Source organism: Equus caballus, chromosome 1 (genome assembly GCF_041296265.1).
Source record: "Equus caballus isolate H_3958 breed thoroughbred chromosome 1, TB-T2T, whole genome shotgun sequence".
NCBI lineage: Eukaryota > Metazoa > Chordata > Mammalia > Perissodactyla > Equidae > Equus > Equus caballus.
The window spans coordinates 16,573,309-16,591,641 of record NC_091684.1 but is presented as its reverse complement, the minus strand read 5'-3'; the positions used below and the strand labels follow the sequence as shown (position 1 = coordinate 16,591,641).

The 18,333-nt window shown below is 40.8% G+C and overlaps 1 long non-coding RNA gene across 1 annotated transcript; it reads left to right on the top strand.

The window, feature by feature from the left end:
* The first annotated feature begins 2,524 nt into the window (after positions 1–2,524).
* LOC138916466 (uncharacterized) lies at positions 2,525–17,871 on the top strand. The gene is made up of 3 exons (XR_011423791.1): positions 2,525–3,291; positions 12,623–12,769; positions 17,653–17,871. It is a non-coding gene; the product is annotated as an uncharacterized lncRNA (long non-coding RNA).
* Positions 17,872–18,333: the final 462 nt, after the last annotated feature.

The following is an 18,333-nucleotide window of genomic DNA, read 5'->3' as shown; positions in this document are numbered from 1 at the left end:
AAACGGCGTCTTCTTATTGGCTGTCAAGGAGCCTGACCCCTAGGAACCTGTCTTAGGAAACCTCTCTTCCTCCTTAGTTTGCAAGTAATTTTCATTTCTTAGTACCAATAAGCCAATGCAAAGGTTTTAATGCATTTGTGAAAGAATATTGCATTTCATGAGAGTTGAAGTCATTTGTACTTTGGCCTTATGCCACAAAATGCATTCAAGGTGTGTAGCCTCGATGAAATAAAGTGCCTGTCATGTCTTATTGCTTCGATATATGGCAAAAGACACCCCATCTTCGGGGGACTTGCAAGGTTTTCTTAGTGATTGCCAAAGGTACTGTATTAAAAGCCCTGTACATTTCAGTCCTCTTTATCCACAAAGGATGGGAACATCTGCACTGAGAAACACCTTTCTCCCCAGCACTTTCCTAATAAGCCCAACCCTGTTCCAGAGGGACTGTTCCTTCATAAGGGCGAGAGGGAAGCTTAATCCCCAGCTTTGTCCAGTAATTAGCCTCTCTCTCTCTCTAGAGGCAGCAAACACAGATGCCGATCCGGATGAGCTTTGGGACGCAGAATGAAAACAAGACTGAAAACACTGACTCATTTCTTCAGAAGCCTTTTAGCAGCCTTTAAGAGAGTAAAAACTTCTGATTTCTACTGATGCTCATTAGGCCTGAAGTGGTAGGATGGGCCTCTCAGCAGTGATGAAGCAGGAAAGCAGCAAAGACTCCCAAAAACTTGGGAGTGAGACGCTCAGAGGCCCTGGCTGCAACAATGGCAGACTCTGTCGTGCAGCATGTCCTTGTCATGCCACTTACCCAGGCGTCTTTCAATAAATGCCATGGAAATGCACTGTTTACCAAAACCAAAACCCCTGGCAGCACTGTAGTATGCGCCCACTAACACGATTAGCTTGCAGTTAACGATGATGCCCCCACCAGAACTAATTAAGCCAACGGTGCTTGTAGCACAAAGGATTTGGGGCCTGTTTTAAAGCATCTATTGTGACATCATTTAAAAGTCATTTCAAACTCATCCAAAACTGCTGCTCTGAAAACAAATGCAATGTAATGTTCTTAGAGTTGTTGGCTTTATTTTCCCCTGTCAAAAATCTGACAAAAGTCAGTTGAAACTGTCAAGGAAAAAAACATCACACGATATGAGGTTTTCCTCAAATTTGAAGTATAGAAGGAATGACAAATCTGTTATATAGATGACTCTAGCACAAAAGTGAATTAGGCTAGTCTAGAAGATACACTATCACAACGAATATATGAGGTTGCCCTTGACATAGTTCATAAGTTTGAGACCATGATGAAGAATTAAAATGAGATCAATTTCGTTTTGATCTGAATTATCTCTTAAGCTTAAAATACAGAAGGATCAATGGGATGGATGTTTGTGTGAGTGTTTTATCTACACACAATCCATATTAAGAGACAAAAAGACTTTCTTCTTTTCCAGTCCCTAGAGGATCTCATGGTGCAAAGGCCCTCGAGCCTTTAACATTTTGTCTCAGGTGTCAGTAGAGACTCCACCTGTACTCTCTCAGATTTCGTCGACTACTTGATTCATGGATGGATTGCTTTGGTTGATTTATTTATTTTCTCATACCTATCCAGTAGCTGGTACTGTGAAGTACACTACAAAGAATGCAGGTAAATGATCTTGCCTAAAGTCAGATCTGAATGCTTCCTTCCTGATGGTAGGCACTCTAATTACCCCCTAGGATTTTTCTCTCATCCTTCTATAGTAGTGCCTTTCAAACTGCAGGCCATGCTCCATTCATTAGTCACAAACATTTATTTTATATCATATAAAAATACGAAAATGCATTACACAAACCAGGGGTAATTATTGTTTCAAAAACTCTTAATTTCTATAAGTGTATGGTGCCTGTATTGGATTGTCATGTAGAATGTATTTCATATTGATGAATCATCATTAACAACTTTGAAAACCACATCTTTATGTTAATAATACTCTGTATTTGGACATCTGGCCATGAGAGGAAAGACTACACTTCCCAGCCTCCACCACAGCCAGTTGTGGTCATGTGGTCAGGATGTGATAAATAAGATGTGACCTAAATGATGTGAAGAATCTCTGAGAGGTGCCCTTACTCTAAACTTTTCGATTGTCCTCCATCCTGCTGCTCATTGTGCTACGTTCAACCAGGCAGGTTGAATAACTAGAGATGGTAGAGCAACAAGATAGAAGGGACCTGAGTCCCAGGATGGCCTCCTGGAGCAAAGCTGTTTGCCCATCCAGGACCTTCCACCCCATACTATGATGTGAGAGACAAATAAACTTGTCTTATTGAAGCCACTGTTACAGTGGGTCTCCAATACATACAGCCAATCTTGTGGAGCTAGTACATCCAACTGCTAATGGAAGGAGAGAAAGAAAGGAAAGTCAATTCAATTCAACAATTATTTACTGAGATTCTGCCATGGTCCAGCCCTCTGCTAGGTTGCTGTGGGAAATGCAGAAGGCTCTGAAGGAAAATGTAATCTCATTGATGAACTGCATATCTGAAATAATCAAATCCCATTGTAAAAGTGTGTAGGATGAAATGTCACCATGAATGGAAATAAAAATAAGGCTCTACAGAGTCAGAAGATATAGGCAGAAAGGTAGAAAATGAATGGATCCATGGAATTGAGAGAAGGGTAAAAGAGGGTAATGGAGTAGGAGGCACATTCCTGAGAGGTTTTCAACTACTCTGAAGAACTGGAATGAAATTCAAGACCTCCAAAATAGTAGTGATATGTCCTTTTATCCCGGGTCTTCCAGTTCAGCCCTATCTAGCACTCAACCAAGGCTATCAGCAGGGGTCCGTGATATGACAAAGCCTCCCATCCACAGACCTGCTCCTCATAGAGACACAGACTCAGCCTTATTTGTCAAAAACCCTCGTTACCATCATGACAGACCAAAGGCCAAAGGCTCTTTGTTAGAACCTCATGTGGAACAGGATGTTGTCCTATGGAAGTCATTCTGGATTTGATGAGAACGTCCTTATGGGGTCATAGCTACCCCAACCAGACACACCTCCACTTTAGCATGCATTGATCTTTGCCCTATTCTACAAGATTTTGATGACGCTTCTATTATTTCTCTAGGTAATTTGAGCTGCTAAAAATGTGAATATTCTGGAATTCTGTCTTCTGCATACCAACTCAAAGCCATTTAACACTCTGGCCTTCCTACTTGGAAGATGGACGACTTGGAGATGCCTTGCTGGCAAGGCAGGGGCATGTAAAAGGAAAACTGTTATTTCAGCAGACTCGCCACAGAGGTATGTGTTAATTAAGTTAATTGTGCCATCAGTGATGCAGACGATGACAGTAACTGCTCCCAATAATGGGGCTGGGGTTATTGCCATCATTTATTAAACGTGAGAGTTTTCTTAAATGCAATCACTTTCCCTTATTCTTTCAGCCCTTGCACACACACACGCACACACACACGCACACACAATTTGATTTATAGTTACCAACCACTTCCACATGAATTCAATTACGTTATTTGATCCTTATACCTGCTCTGTGATGAAGGATGGGTGTTATTTTCTCCATTGAGCAGATGAGGAAACTGAAGCTCAGAGCTAACTAGTGACTTGCCCAAGGCCACCCAGCTTCTTAGTCCAGGAGCCAAGTTCTAAGTCTGGTGGTCCTTCCTGTACGCCGCACTACCTATCCAAGATTCATTCTAAGGGACAAAAAAATAAATTTTCATATGCTACATCCCATAGCACATTGAATTGACAAGTGTTAAATACTAATTTACCTTTGAAAATGATTAGTGAATTGTCTGATTGCTCCATTTATGAAATACTAAGATAGTAACCTCATATGGATTGATCAGAACCAAACATAATCTGGATAAATAGAAATCTGGATAATTTGGAGAGTTACCCCAGACCCCTTCTCCTATATGCCTTTCCAAAATATTAGAGGACAGTTGACTGAACCTGAGTTAGTCTCATTCACAGTAGTTACTGTGAAGACTAAGAAATCATTAAGAATGTCAAGTCAGAGTAGCCTTTCAATGGGCAAACTGAGACTTCTGTTGAATGCTACCGATTCCACAGTGAGTGTAATGTCCATTCAGGGGCTTCAGGACAGCTCCCTGTCCTATCAAATTAATTTCAGGGGCCACCCCGGTGGTGCAGCGGTTAAGTTTGCACGTTCCACTTCGGCGGCCCTAGGTCCACCAGTTTGGATCCCAGGTGCCAACCCACACACTGCTTGTCAAGCCATGTTGTGGCAGGCATCCCACATATAAAGTAGAGGAAGATGGGCACGGATGTTAGCTCAGGGCCAGTCTTCCTCAGCAAAAAGAGGAGGATTGGCAGCAGACTCAGCTCCCAAAAAGAGACCAATTTCTGGAAACTGGTTAGGCTTGGAGTGGGTGTGCAAGGGAAGACTTCAGCCGTGTCTAACAACACCCAAATGCTTGAATGTAATGCTTCTAAAAACGGTACAATAAACTCTCACTTTCGCTTCATGCCTAAGCAAGTTGTAGAAGCAGAGGTAGAAGGAAGGTTTCTCCACCAGAGCTGAGACTCACTGTGTGCCATCTTTTACAGGCCTCTTAGAGGAGTCATCTTAAATTGCTGGGCAGGAGAAATCTGAATTCATTGACAAGTGCATCCACCCAGCACGGGCAGGAAAGAGCGTTCGGAGAAGCTGATCTGTGCCTGATTTGCTAGTTTCTGTTAGTGTAAACACTTATTAGCAAAATCTAATGACTTTTAGAAAACACACCCTTGGAACTGTGCAGAAAAGAGTTAACACAGCAGGCCTGAAATTGCTATTCTTAGAAAGGCCTGCTTACAAGGCTGGCTGTTGGCTGTTGGCTGGTGTCTGGTAACTTGGATTTGAGAAGAGTCCCCCTCATTTCCTGGTAAGAATGGCTCACTCTGCCTAATCAGTTTGTGAAAACAATATGGCTTATGGTTTATGCTAAACACTCACTTTCCTTCTTGGAGTCCAGAATTTTGATTCATGCTAGGAAGAGGGTTGTTATATGACCAGCCCCTAGTAGAAACCTTGGGTACCAAGTCTCTAATGAGCTTCCCTGGTAGCCAACATTTCAGGTGTTGTCACAACTGCTTGCTGGGGGCATTAAGCGCATCCTGTGTGACTCCTCTGGAAGAGAACGCCTGGAAGCTTGCGCCTGGTTTCCTCTGGATTTTGCCCCACATGGCTTTTCCTTTTCTGATCTTGCTTTGTCTCCTTTCACTGTAATAAATTATAGCCGTACAACCAGATGCTGGGTCCTGTGAGTCGTCCAAGGCAATCATCAAACCTGGGCGTGGTCTTAGGGACCTTCAACATAGAAATATTTTAAATGTAATTCGTCCAATGAACAGATAGCAGAATAAGATTTTAAAGGATTACGGTGGACCGGTCAAGGCGGTGGTCTCTGCGAGCATGAGACTTGTGCATTAACACAGTGCCCCATGCGTAGAAGGCAGCAGAGCTTGGTTTAATGCTCTGCTGTAGCTATTTTGAAGTTAATAATTTATGAACGGCGATCCTGCATCTTCATTTTGCATTAGGCCCTGCAAATTACAAAACTGGTCGAGGGTTAAGATGATACTTAGAGATAAGAGAATGGACATCTTGTTGCCCATGCTTACTTTCTCACCCTGGCAGTTTTTCACTCAGCCTTCCACAGGGGTTATGTTAGGAATGTTAAATGGCTATTAGTTATTCACAATTTAGGGTGAATTTGTTTACTCATTCACTTCTTGCATTTTATCCTCCTTAACCTTTAGCTGAGTTCAGGGTCCTAGGTCAGCTTTTCCCAAAGTGAGTTCTTCAGAATACTGATTCCTAGAAGACGCACGGGTGTGTCGCGGGGGCGAGTTTTGTTGTCAAACAAGTTTGGGATGCTCTGTAACATCTTGGAGATTTAGGGTGTGTGTTAGCATATTAAGGACTCTGAAAAATCTTGCACTATAATAAGCTGTTTCGCTGCATATCAGTTTCCTAGGGCTGCCATAACAAAGTGCCACAAACCTGGTGGATTAAACAACAGAAATTTATTGTCTCGTGGTTGTGCAGGCTGGAAGTCTAGATCCAGGTGTCAGCTGGGTTGGTTCCTTCTGAGGGCTGTGAAGGAGAATCTATTCCACACCTCTCTCCTTCTTCTAATGGTTGGCAGGCAATCTTTGGCATTCCTTGACTTGTAGATATATTATTCCAATCTCTGCCTTCATGTTCACATGGGATTTTCCCTGTGTGTGTGTCTCTGTGCCCAAATTTGTCCTTTTTTATAAGGACACCAATCATAATGGATTAGCGCTCACCCTAATGACTTCATTTTAACTCGAGACCTCTGTAAAGACCCTATTTCCAAATAAAATCACATTCTGAGGTACTAGGGGTTAGGTCTTAAACATATGAGTTTGGAAGGGGGACGCAATACAACTCATAGCAAACTTCATCATCATTTCCCAACATATTTAACTATTTGAGGACCTAACTCCTATTAACATCCCATGGAACCAGTGTTACATGACATAAGTTGAGAGATGCTCTATTCAATGAAGAAAGGAACGTCTGTGTGGCTGCATGGCTACAGAGTAGGATGCTGGGGGCGGGAGTGGTATGGGGGAGGAGGGGAGGATGTGGGTGAAGGTGGAATGGCAGGAGGCCAGGCTGCTTAAGCAGATTGGGGCCAGAAACTGCTCTGGATTCCGCACTCTGGCAAAGCAGATTTATCAGAGGTTCATCGAGGACTTCTCAGTGATTTCTAACCAGGGAAGTGACATTATTAAACCTGGCAGCAGCTGGGAGATTGGAAAGGGGAGAGGCTGGAGGCAGTGAGACTGAAGAGGTTATTTCAAAGTCTTGGAGAGTGATGAAAACGAAGCCCAAACCAAGGCAGCCACAGTGCCAAGAGAAAAGGGCTCCACTTAAAAGGCAGTAAAATATAAAAGACACACTTACACATTCATATTTACATATATGTGTATACATATAAAGATATATATATGAATATATTGTTCATATTTAAATACATAAATATATTCTTATATCAATAAGCATACATATGTATATATTCGTATATATTTGTATATATTATTTAGATATTTATATTATTTTTATATATATGTACGTATATATATGAAGCATTTCAGAGGAGTTACCTTCGCCCTTTGAGGCTTTGCTCTGCCTGGCTGGTGGCACTCAGGTGAAAAGCTCACAGACAGCTGATCTGGGAGATGTGTCAGGCTGGGAGGATGCTGTTTTATCCCTATTAGTGGCGGTGACTGTGCCATGAATTCGAAGAGGCAGATGGGGAACCAGGGTCCTGCGTGAGCTGCCCCAGCCTCATCCTGCACTCCTCCCGCTCACTTTCCCAAGCTCCAGTCATACTCACCTTCTTTTTCTTCCACCTCAGAGTTTTGCACATGCTGTTCCCTCAGCCTGGCTCTTGGCCCCTCTTTTATTTAGCTGAAGTTCTCCTTATAGGACACTTCCTCTGGGAAGCCTTCTCTGCTATCCCCGGGTGTTCTCTCCTCAGATCTGCAATCCTCTTGTTCAATCTCTCTCTTTTCTGCTGGACTCTAAGCTCCATGAGGGCAGGGAGCATATCTGATGTGTTCTTGCCATATCCCCAGCACCTAGCACAGGACCTGGCCTAAGTTGACATTCTAAATAGAAGTTGGGTGAATGAATGATTTACTGTATGAAAAGGATTTGAAGCAATGTAATAAAGGAAATGATAGGAAACAGCCCAGTGGCATAGTGGTTAAGTTCTGCGTGCTCCGCTTTGGTGGTCTGGGTTCATGGGTTCAGATCCCAGGTACAGACCTATACCACTCGTCAACCCATGCTGTCATGGCATCCCACATAAAAAATACAGGAAGACTGGCACAGGTGTTGACCCAGGGCCAATCTTCCTCAAGCAAAAAATAAAAAAAATAATTTTTTAAAAGATAAAAATAGATGAGGGACCAGATTATGTGATCACTTAGAAGTGAGTTTAGAACTCATGCTTACTGAAATGACTTTTAAATTTGAAGCCAAAGTCAAATCCTAAAGGGTTTATATTAATTTAATCTTATCTAAAAAGAAAACTCACTCTCTCTTAGGGAAAAAAGCACCAAGATTTATTTTAAAAGCTTCATAGACATCAAATCACTTCCATAAAGAAAAAAAATAGAAGCCTTTAGATGAATGTATTTGAGTAGAAATGGCCAGAAACATGTGGATTGCATTTCCCTTAAATTCTCCTGGGTTTGCAAATTGGAAAGAAGGGTCTGGAATAAAATGCATTTCCTATTTTCCTGAAGTCAGTATATTTGGGAAACAGTGACGTTTGAGATGTTCAGGAAACTGAAAATATGTATGGGTACTTGTTTAAGTACTGTTATTTCCAGTAGTACACTAAAGTGGCTGATAAGAAAGAGGAAGTGGGCATTTAGCATCTGAAAAGAACCAATTCAAAAAAGAATTTTTTTCTGTGTAGCTTTCACACAAGAGAACTCTCCCTCTGCATCCCCCCTTGACCACAATCAATATTTTTAAGGGATGAAGGCAGAAGGAGGAAAGTGTTTATTCAGGCTTTTGTATGCAACTGAGCTTTCGAAACAGGATGAAGATTTGGCTAAATCTGTCCATTAAGTGCCTCTAAGTGCTTTTAAAACATGTTTTAGAGCAGAATGGAGGGCACAAGAAAGAGAAACTGGGAATTAAGGCTAAATTAGTACATTTAAGTGTCTCGATAGTGGAAATGTCAGAAAAAATAGCAGGAGTGACAAGCAGATAAAACTTCAGATGCTCCACTTAAATCTGCTTTTGTGGAGCATCCCTAAAAGCTGAAAAGTTGTTTTGATTCTAAAATGGTCAAATTATATAATTTTTGTGGAGCGAGAATTTATTTTTCTTATCTATCAGTATCAATATATAGTTTTTCCCTAGATGTGCTAGGCAAGAATTGAGTTAAAATATACCAGCCTAAATGCTTAGTATGATTACCAGGCATTTCAATAATTTATCACATCAGTAGAAATTTATTTTCTAATTTAGATAATTTGAAGAACTCTGTCAACATAAAATCAAGAAGCTTAATTACATATAGAAAAAAAATTTAAATGGATAGGAGAAAAAAGTGAAAAAAAATAATGTTTGACAAAGAATATCAATAATTTTGCATATGGATTAAATAATGCTAAGATAGCATTTATCTATTGACATTTGGAGATGACGATGAAGAGTCAACCATTTTTAGATTTGAAACTGTTACAGCAAATCCATTTGTGTCTAAAAGGTGGACTGCTAGAGCCCCCTAGCTGTTGGAAATAATTCTGTCCTCCTGGGTGTAGATAAATAACCTAAATGCAAAGGCAGTAAGTAGTTCACCAAGAAACCTACTGGAAAAGAATTAAATGAAAGCATGCAATGTGATCCTCCACTTTTGTTTACCATTTGGGTTGGTAGTAATGTCAACACTGCTGTGAGCATCCCTGGACATCTATCCTGGCCCTGCGCACCCCTGAACTTCTTGAAAGGTCGATTGTAGGGACACTGTCACCCCTTTCCACCTATTGTTTTCATTGGTTTGAAGTAGATGGTCTCCTAAACCCAGAAGCACAGTGAACCGGATCAAGATGAATGCTTCCAGTTCCATTTCAGTAGAAGGAGGGGCTCTCCTTGGGACCTGGGATACCCTGGACCTTGGGATGAATCAGGGCATACAAACTCAAGGTCCATGGTCAAAAGTGTTTTGTTTGTTTTGCACAGAGCTTTAGAAACCTTTAAATAACTAGATGACTTTTATAAATTGGCAAATTTCAGATGAAAATCCATATTTCTATCTTCTCTTGAAAAATCAAAAGATATGGTAGCTCAGGGACTGAGTACCCATATAGCACCAATAGGCAAAAGCTAAGTAGTGGTAACCTCCTTTATACAGCATATACAGGTTCAGTTCAGCACAGTTCCGAGAACTTCCTATCGGATAATACTAAAACAGCATGCTGAGTGCAATTACATTACCTGCTTGGAGCCTGTGGCATCTGAGTCTGTAACTCCTGGTCTAAACCCTGAATAATTATACTCTTCTTCCTCCTGGTAATAATAATAAAGCAGCTTCTGGTGATTGAACACATACTGTGAGTCAGGCATGGTGGGAGGTCCTTTATGAGTATTATCTCAAATCTTCATATCAGGCGCTCAAGATAATTATTATACTTATTTTACAAACAAGGAATGTGAAACTCATGTTCAAATAAAGCAATTCAATCAATATATAATCAGTACCACTCTGAGCCAGATATTGTACTAAATGCTTGGGATGCAGTGCTGCACAAGATAACCATAGTTCCTGCCCTCATGGAGCTTACAGTCAAACTACAGTCATGATCACAAAGAGAAAGTGGAGATTGCTCTGGAGGTATGAAGCGGGGGGATGGAATACGGTCTGTATCAGTGTTCTCAAATTTTTTTTATCAGAGTCACCTGGAAAGCTTGCAGGTTCCTGCTGCATTCATCCTCTCCTCTCAATTTTCCTATTTAATAGGCCAGAGTGGAAGCCAGAAATCTGATCTTTTTTTATTGTGGTAAAGTAGATAACAAAATATTTATCGTTTTATGATTTGACATTTTTAAGTGTACAGTTCAATGAAGGAGCACCTTCACATTGTTGTGCAACCATGAGCACAATCCATCTCCAGAACTTTTTTCATCTTCCCAGTCTGAAACTTTATATAATAACTCCTCATTCCCCTCTACTCCCAGCAACACAATGTCTTCAGGGTTCATCCATGTTGTAGCATGTATCAGAATCTCCTTCCTTTTTGAGGCTGAATAATAGTCCACTGTATATATATAGCATATTTTGTTTATCCACTCATCCTTTGGTGGACACTCCGGTTGCTTCCACCTTTTGGCTGTTGTGAATAATGCTGCAATAAACATGGGTGGACAAGTGTGTGTTTGAGTAGGAATCTGCACTTTGACCAATAACCCAGGGGAATCTAATACAGGTGGGTCATGAGCCAGACTTCAATAAATGCTGGTCCAGGGGTCAGGAAAAGCCTCTCTGAGAAACCGACATTCAAATTGAGTCTCAAAGGATGAATGAGAGATATCAGGTGAAGGGGAGGTAACAGCAGTGACCCTATTGCCTGGAAGTGTGCTCTCTCACCTTCACCTGAAATACTGAGATGTTGGAATTGCCGCAGAAACGTTCATCAGCACTGAGAACTGTAAATGGGTGTCATAACTTAGTTAAGTACCTAAAACAAGAGTTATTAATGAATCATTCCTTTAAGAAATATGTGTTAAGTGCCTTCTGTATGCCAGGCACCTTACTAGGTACGAGAAATATGATGTGCTCCTTCATCTGTTCAGGTACAATGGGCCAGGCACTGTGCCAGGTGCTGGGAAATCACAGGAAATTGTTGTCTATGTAATTTTGTTAATTGCTTCACAAAATCCACATATACCACTTATCAATATTAATAATTTCCCTCCATGCTGATCCCTGGGTTTGTCAAAGAATTATTTAATACTTAAATACCTATCTATAGGCACCTGAGTTGACAACATTAGCAATGTTTTTCCTTAGCTATGAAGGAAGTATCACTAGTGATGACTTCCGAGTTTTTGAGACAGTCTTTTTTTCCATCATTAATCCATCCTTTTGTTATTGATGAAATATTGACATTGATTTCTTGGCTTCCACATTTAAGAATGACTTGGGGCCAGCCCAGTGGCATAGTGGTTGGGTTCCCACACTCTGCTTTGGCGGCCCAGAGTTCACAGGTTCAGATATGGGGCACAGCCCTACATGCTGCTCATCAAAGCCATGTTGTGGTGGCATCCCAAACACAAAAAATAGAGGAAGATTGGCACAGCTGTTAGCTCAGAAACAGTCTTCCGCAAGCAAAAAGAGGAAGATTGGCAACAGATATTAGCTCAGGGCCCATCTTACTCACCAAAAATAAATAAGTAAAATAAAAAAGAATGACTTTCACATTTACCAGAGTTCACCAATGCTATATAAGGGTTATCTTGACACATTGACTAGGAAGCTGTGGTTCTTTGAGAGGGAAAGTAGAGGAAACCTTTCATGGCTAAATTACTTTTAAAAGATCTGATATTATGAAAAAGTGCCTGGTGGGACATGATTTGTTAAATGCTTGAGTCAGAGATAAAGGTTTTAGGCTGCAGGAGTCCCATAGAAATTCAGGAGAATGATTTTCTAAATACTTAAATCGTTTAACTTGGATGATATTTATTATAATCTACCTTGTATTACAGGTTATCATGTATATTTATGATTTTACCTTACCAGATTGCAAATTTCTTGATGGTGGGAACTGTTTCTTAGTCATCTTTGAATAGTTCTCAGCATCAGCACTGAGTAACTCACAGTGTATTAGGTGCTGGATGCTTCCTTAATAAAATAGAGATTCAATAAAAATTCAGTGAATGAACAAATAATTGAACATGATTCACAGAACAACTATTTGGAAAGAAGCAAAAATGGGTTACCATTTGCTTAAAATTAACACATTTATGTGTTAGAGAAGGTAGGCAGCAAAACAATTACGAAAACAAAAGGAGGCAAATAAAACTTTCACTTTTTTTTTTTTTTTTTTAAAGAAAGGTACCTCAAGAAGCTTGTGCCTTATCTAAAAAGTGCCCTTTTCAGAAGTGGGACTACTTCTTTCCAGAAGGGCAAACCAGACCAACGTCAGACAAAGAGAAGTTGAGAACCCCATGCTGCCTAGAAGAAAAGGACTATTCAGAGTAAGTTATAGAATCTGAGAGAGCAAATAGACATATTTTGTAGTCTGTGCATTGCAGAATCCAGGGGCTCAGACTGACACATGATCAGTGCTCCTATCCAGGGAAAGAGTAAAGAGAGAGAAAGAAGTAGAGGACAGGGAGTGTGGAGGGAAAGGAAAGAGAGGACGTTTTAACTTGCAGTTTGAAAGGTGCTTTCCCCTCTAATCCAGAGAAAGAAAGAGAATTAAATAAAGAGGTCATGTATGATGGAATATTATTCAGTCTTTAAAAAGGAAGAAATCCTATAATTTGCAACCAAATGGATAGACCTAGAAGGTATTATGCTAAGTGAAATAAGCCAGGCACAGGAAGACAACTACTGCATGTTCTCACTTATTTGTGGAATCTAAAAAAATCTAACTCATAGAAGCAGAGAGTCACATAGTGGTTACCAGGGGCTGACGAGTGGAAGAAGCCGGGAGACGTTGGCCGAATGGTATAAAGTTTCAGTTATGCATAATGAAGAAGTTCTGGAGAGCTAATGTACAGCATTTGACTCTAGTTATTAATACTGTATTGTATACTTGAAGTTTGCTAAAAGAGTAGATCTTAAGTGTTCTTAACACAAAAGAAAGATAAATTATAGCTAATAACTAAGTCAGTAAAACAAAGATGGAACCTCGCAATATTGTTTTAAGTGACTTTGAAACATCTTCTTTTTCTGAAATAATTTTCTCTAAAAACTGTTTTTATATTTGGTCATTTTGGGGGGAAAATTTTTTCAATCAAAGTTATGTTGAAGTTCACATATTCCTGCTTATCTACCATCCACTATTTCTGAGAGTTATTTGTGTCCCAGTTACTGGTTTTCATAGGAATTCAAGAAAAATCTTGAATCAGTTTATTTCTATAGATCTAAGTAACTGACTTCCTAGACATTTTACTGGCCTGCCCAAGGATTCCCAGTTTTTTTACCCACATTTAACCACAACGGTTACTTTTAGATAAACTTCAGTTGACGCCAAATTCTTCGTGAGCGAGAGGAGGCTGAATTAGCACACTGGGGGCAGAATGTAAGAAGTCAAGAGAGAGGACTTGGAAAGACAGAGGGAAGAGTTTGCAAATCTCTCCAGTTCTCTCCAAATGCAAAAATGAAAAGGTCATGCTGGCTGACATTCTGTAACTTAAACCACGTTGTTTCCGGAGAGTATAATGCTTATACATTTTTAAATCCTGCCTTCTCATAGGGATGACTTAGGGTCTGGGCAGAGGCATCCACAGTGTACGTCAGCAAATCAAAATCAAGTGTGTAGGCTGCCTTTCTGCTTGTTCTGGGCTGTATCTTAGGGAACTGGGAATAAAGCCGGAAATGCAACAACTTCCCTCCACCATCTGACACCATCTCATATATTATTCCTGATAACTTCACTGGCTCTGCTAAAAAGAAGTGAATTTTTTTGAAAATTTGGGAATTATCAACATAGAAAAATGACCACGTGCAACAATTCCTCCCAGTAACTTCTAGCTTCTAAAAGGACACAATCTGAGATACAACCTCGGTCTCCAGAACACTGTGCTCTGGAAAAAATCTACACTGTGGCTGGCATACAGTCCTTTTAGTCATTTCTCAATACTTGGCATGTTGTCGAAGCTCCATAAATGTTTGTGGAATGTATGCAATGATACTATGCAGGTAATGATACGTCATATAATTAGGAAGAGCTTTCTAATTCATAAAGCAAGCAGTTGCCCATGTGGAGTGATTACCCAATATAACAACTGTTAATCACCCAGCCCTTTGGATTAATTCAATGTTGCCAAGCATATACTGTTTTTATTAGGTTGAGCCACGTGAAATTGCAAACACTTGACCACTTTGATCTCCCAAGTGGCAGTTCATATGGTCCCACCTAATTATCATAATAGCAGCAGTAATAGGTTGAACCACGTGAGATTGCTACTTTGTAGGTCAAACGTTGTTGACTACCAACAATTTCATACAGTTCAATTATATTAACAACACCTACCTACTTAGGTACTGTATAATTATTTGTCATTAAATAGCAATAACAGCTCCTACCACCTATTGAGCACCTACCATGTCCACATATACTTTGCTAAGTAGTTTATATACGTTATTTCACTTAATCTTATGAGGTAAGTTCTAATGTTATCCCTTAAATTATGTAAATACTCCAAGAAATAGTAAGACATTAAGCTGTCTTACTTTCACCTCGTGAGATTAGCCTATCATCGGGCCTCGTGGCATATTTGCAGGGCCATATGGATTGAAGGTTGAGGCCACAACCCTAGAGGGAAACAACTGCAGTGAGCCCGGCGCTTGGGGCCCAGGATCCAATTCCAGGTGATCTTTCATCGAGCACACCTGGATTTCATATATGGTTCCCAATTGGTCCTGAGGTCAGAGCTATGCCCTGGGAAAACAGCACATACACTGGTGGGAAACAAGTCACACACACACACACACACACACACACACACACACTTAGAAATAGGAGCTCTACAGATGGTGCACTGAAAGCTAGGGGGACTGCGTGTCCCATCGTACCTGATACTGATTTATGCCTGCTGTCCTGACATACATTTTTTTTTTCTTGAGGAAGATTAGCCCTGAGTTAGCATCCACCGCCAATCCTCCTCTTTTTGCTGAGGAAGATTGGCCCTGAGCTAACATCTGTGCCTATCTTCCCCTACTTTATACGTGGGATGCCTGCCACAGCATGGCTTGATAAGTGGCGTGTAGGTCCATGCCCAGGATCCAAACCTGCAAACCCTGGGCCGCCAAAGTGAAGTGCATGAACTTAACCATTGCGCTGCCAGGCAGGACCCACTGTCGTAATTTTTAAGTTTCCCATATCACCCTCAACAGCAGAGCCAGAAGGAGGGAGATGAAGTCAGTGAAGTCCTTGCCAAGGGTGCAAAAGTTAAGGGGCACCCAAAAACTCAGTAATCAAGATAAATCATATCTTAAGGCAGTATTTTCAAAAATCTAAATTAATGCAAAAAATCCAAACAAATTCAAATTTTGGATTAACAAATTACCAAAATTTTAAATGAAAGAAGGATCAGTCTTACTGATTTTTTTCCTTTTCCCTCAGGCTCCCTTATGGCTCTGCAAGGCACTGCTCAAAAGCATCCCACCTCAAACAATAAATTATATGGTGGCCCCAACTTACAGTACTTCATAAAATAACGGCTAATGCTCACTTAGTGATTCCTAGATGTCAAGTACTGTTCTAAGTATTCTACATGGATCAACTGCAAGGCAGATACTATTATTACCCCATTACAGCCGAGGACACCAAGGCTCGGAAAGTTTAAGTAGCTGGTTTAAAAGTCACACAACTAGGAAGCAGAGGGGCCGAGTTTGGAATCCAGGGAGTCTTGCTCCAAAGTCCGTAACCGTGACTCTCTACCATGTCCCCAAGAAAGAGCTTAACAATTGTTGCTACTATGAATGTTATTATAAATAATAAAGAAAGAAAGGACAGTCTGAGAAAGGGAGGTGGGGGGACGGGAGACAAGCTCTACCTACTTCTCCATTTGGACTAAGTAGAGCCCAGAATACAGTTGTTGGCCAGCTGTAATTTAACCTTTTTGAGCCTCTGCTTCCTGTCAAATGAAAAGATTGGCTCGACTGATCTCTAAGGTCTCTTTCAGCTCCAGATAATAGCCTTTTATTCTATGCATCCTCATTACTATATCGCATTTCCCTGGCTCTTGCCAGTCTTCCAAAGTACTTTGTTTTTCCTCTCATTTTCAGTTTCCTTTGTGCTCATCCTGGTCCTCCCTCCATATGGTTTTTTCTTGGTGATCTCATCCATTCTCAGGACTTCAACTCTCACCTCTCTGTGGCTGACTCCCAAATCTTTATCTTAGCTGCATCCTCTCTCCCGACCACATTTCCAGCTGTCTGCTGGACTCTTTTCCTAAATCTCACACGGGAAACTTGAAGTCAACACGTCTGGAATTGAATTCATCACCTCCCATCATCCTCTCCTTACCCAGGCTCAACCCTCCCCTGTCTCTTGCTCGGCAGTTGCTGAGACTGACAGTGTTACCTCCGCCATGCCTCCTTTATTACTCTTCTTCTCTCCACTCCAAGTGCCCTGACCCCTATCAGCTCCTCTCTGCCTTCCTCCTGGACACCTTCCTCTAGTCTGTCCCAATCCTCATGCACAAGAAGAATGACGCTGGGATGACCTTCCTAGACTCTAACGAGCATCTGGCTCTTCTACCCTAGAACATTTAGTGGCCTCCCAGTGTCTGCAGAGGAAAGTCCAAATTCTGTTTTTGTCCTTTGAGACCTGCCCTGCCACGGTTTGGCTCCAATCTGCATTTTTTAGTCTTCTACTTCTCTACTCTCTATATTTTACATGCCGCATATATTGGACAACATTTCCTGAATGTTGTTATATATTTATAACTATATATCTTCCTGCCTTTTGCTTATGTGATTCCCTTTGCTTAATGTTCTCCCCTCCATCTCCCTTTACCCACCCTTCAAGATTCAACTCAAATGTCTTAGAGTTCTATGCATTTACTTTTTATTCCACCATGGTAGAGGCCTCTTAGCTGCAAGGGTCACATCTTTCATCTCCCCCACCCGCATCCCCTCCATAGGACCTATCACATCATCCCATAGGAGGTGCTGGATAAGAATGCAAGCACTAAATTGCTTGACGTAATATTTTTAATCATCATGTCCACAAAATAAAGTAACTGACCTATACTTTTGAGTGAGTGAAAGGACAGAATCCAGATTATCACTCTCTCTCCCAGAGTGTAGTTATCCTCTCTGAAGAGGATTCCTCCCTTGTCAGCGGCAATCCTCCAGGGATAAGCTTACCTGCCCAGCCTAAATCCTGTATCCCTTTTAACAGGTCAAGAGCATCTCATCCCTTGTGAAAGTCTGAAGTCTTCCTTCTCTTTCTGAAGACGTTCCCGGGATTCTCGGGCGGCAGCTCTTTGACTTCTCTTCTTCCCAGGCCTGCTGAACTCGGGTGATCTCTGTAAGGGTCATTATGCAGTTATTTCAAACCCCACACCTACCCCTGTGTGTTTGCGTGTAGGGTGGTATAGATGGGGAGGGCAGCAAAAGGTTTTGAGACAGGTTATTCTTATGATTACTAACAGAAAACACCAGTGACACTTAGAAATGGCTAAAGATAACTTTCCACACTACATTTATATTTGGGCTAAGATCAAACATGAGAAATGAGTAAAGAAGAGCTGATCGTGAAAGGTCATTCGTTCTTAATCCAACAGCTAAGAGAAAACTTTTTTTAAAAAAAAATGCATTTCCTGCTCGAGTTTGTCCTTGAACTAACAACTGAGTATAGAATTTTAATTTAATATTACAGCATATGTTGTCTTTCTGAATTTAAAAATCCATGACTTGACTCCAAAATGTTTTCAAGTTCTGCAGAAGAATATTCTCACCAAAATAAGGTCATCAGTGGTAATATTTATAATAAATTTACAATTTCTGAAAAAATGGAATCAATATATACAATTAATATTGCAAATAAACGTCAAAATGATGTACTTCCCACCATATAAAT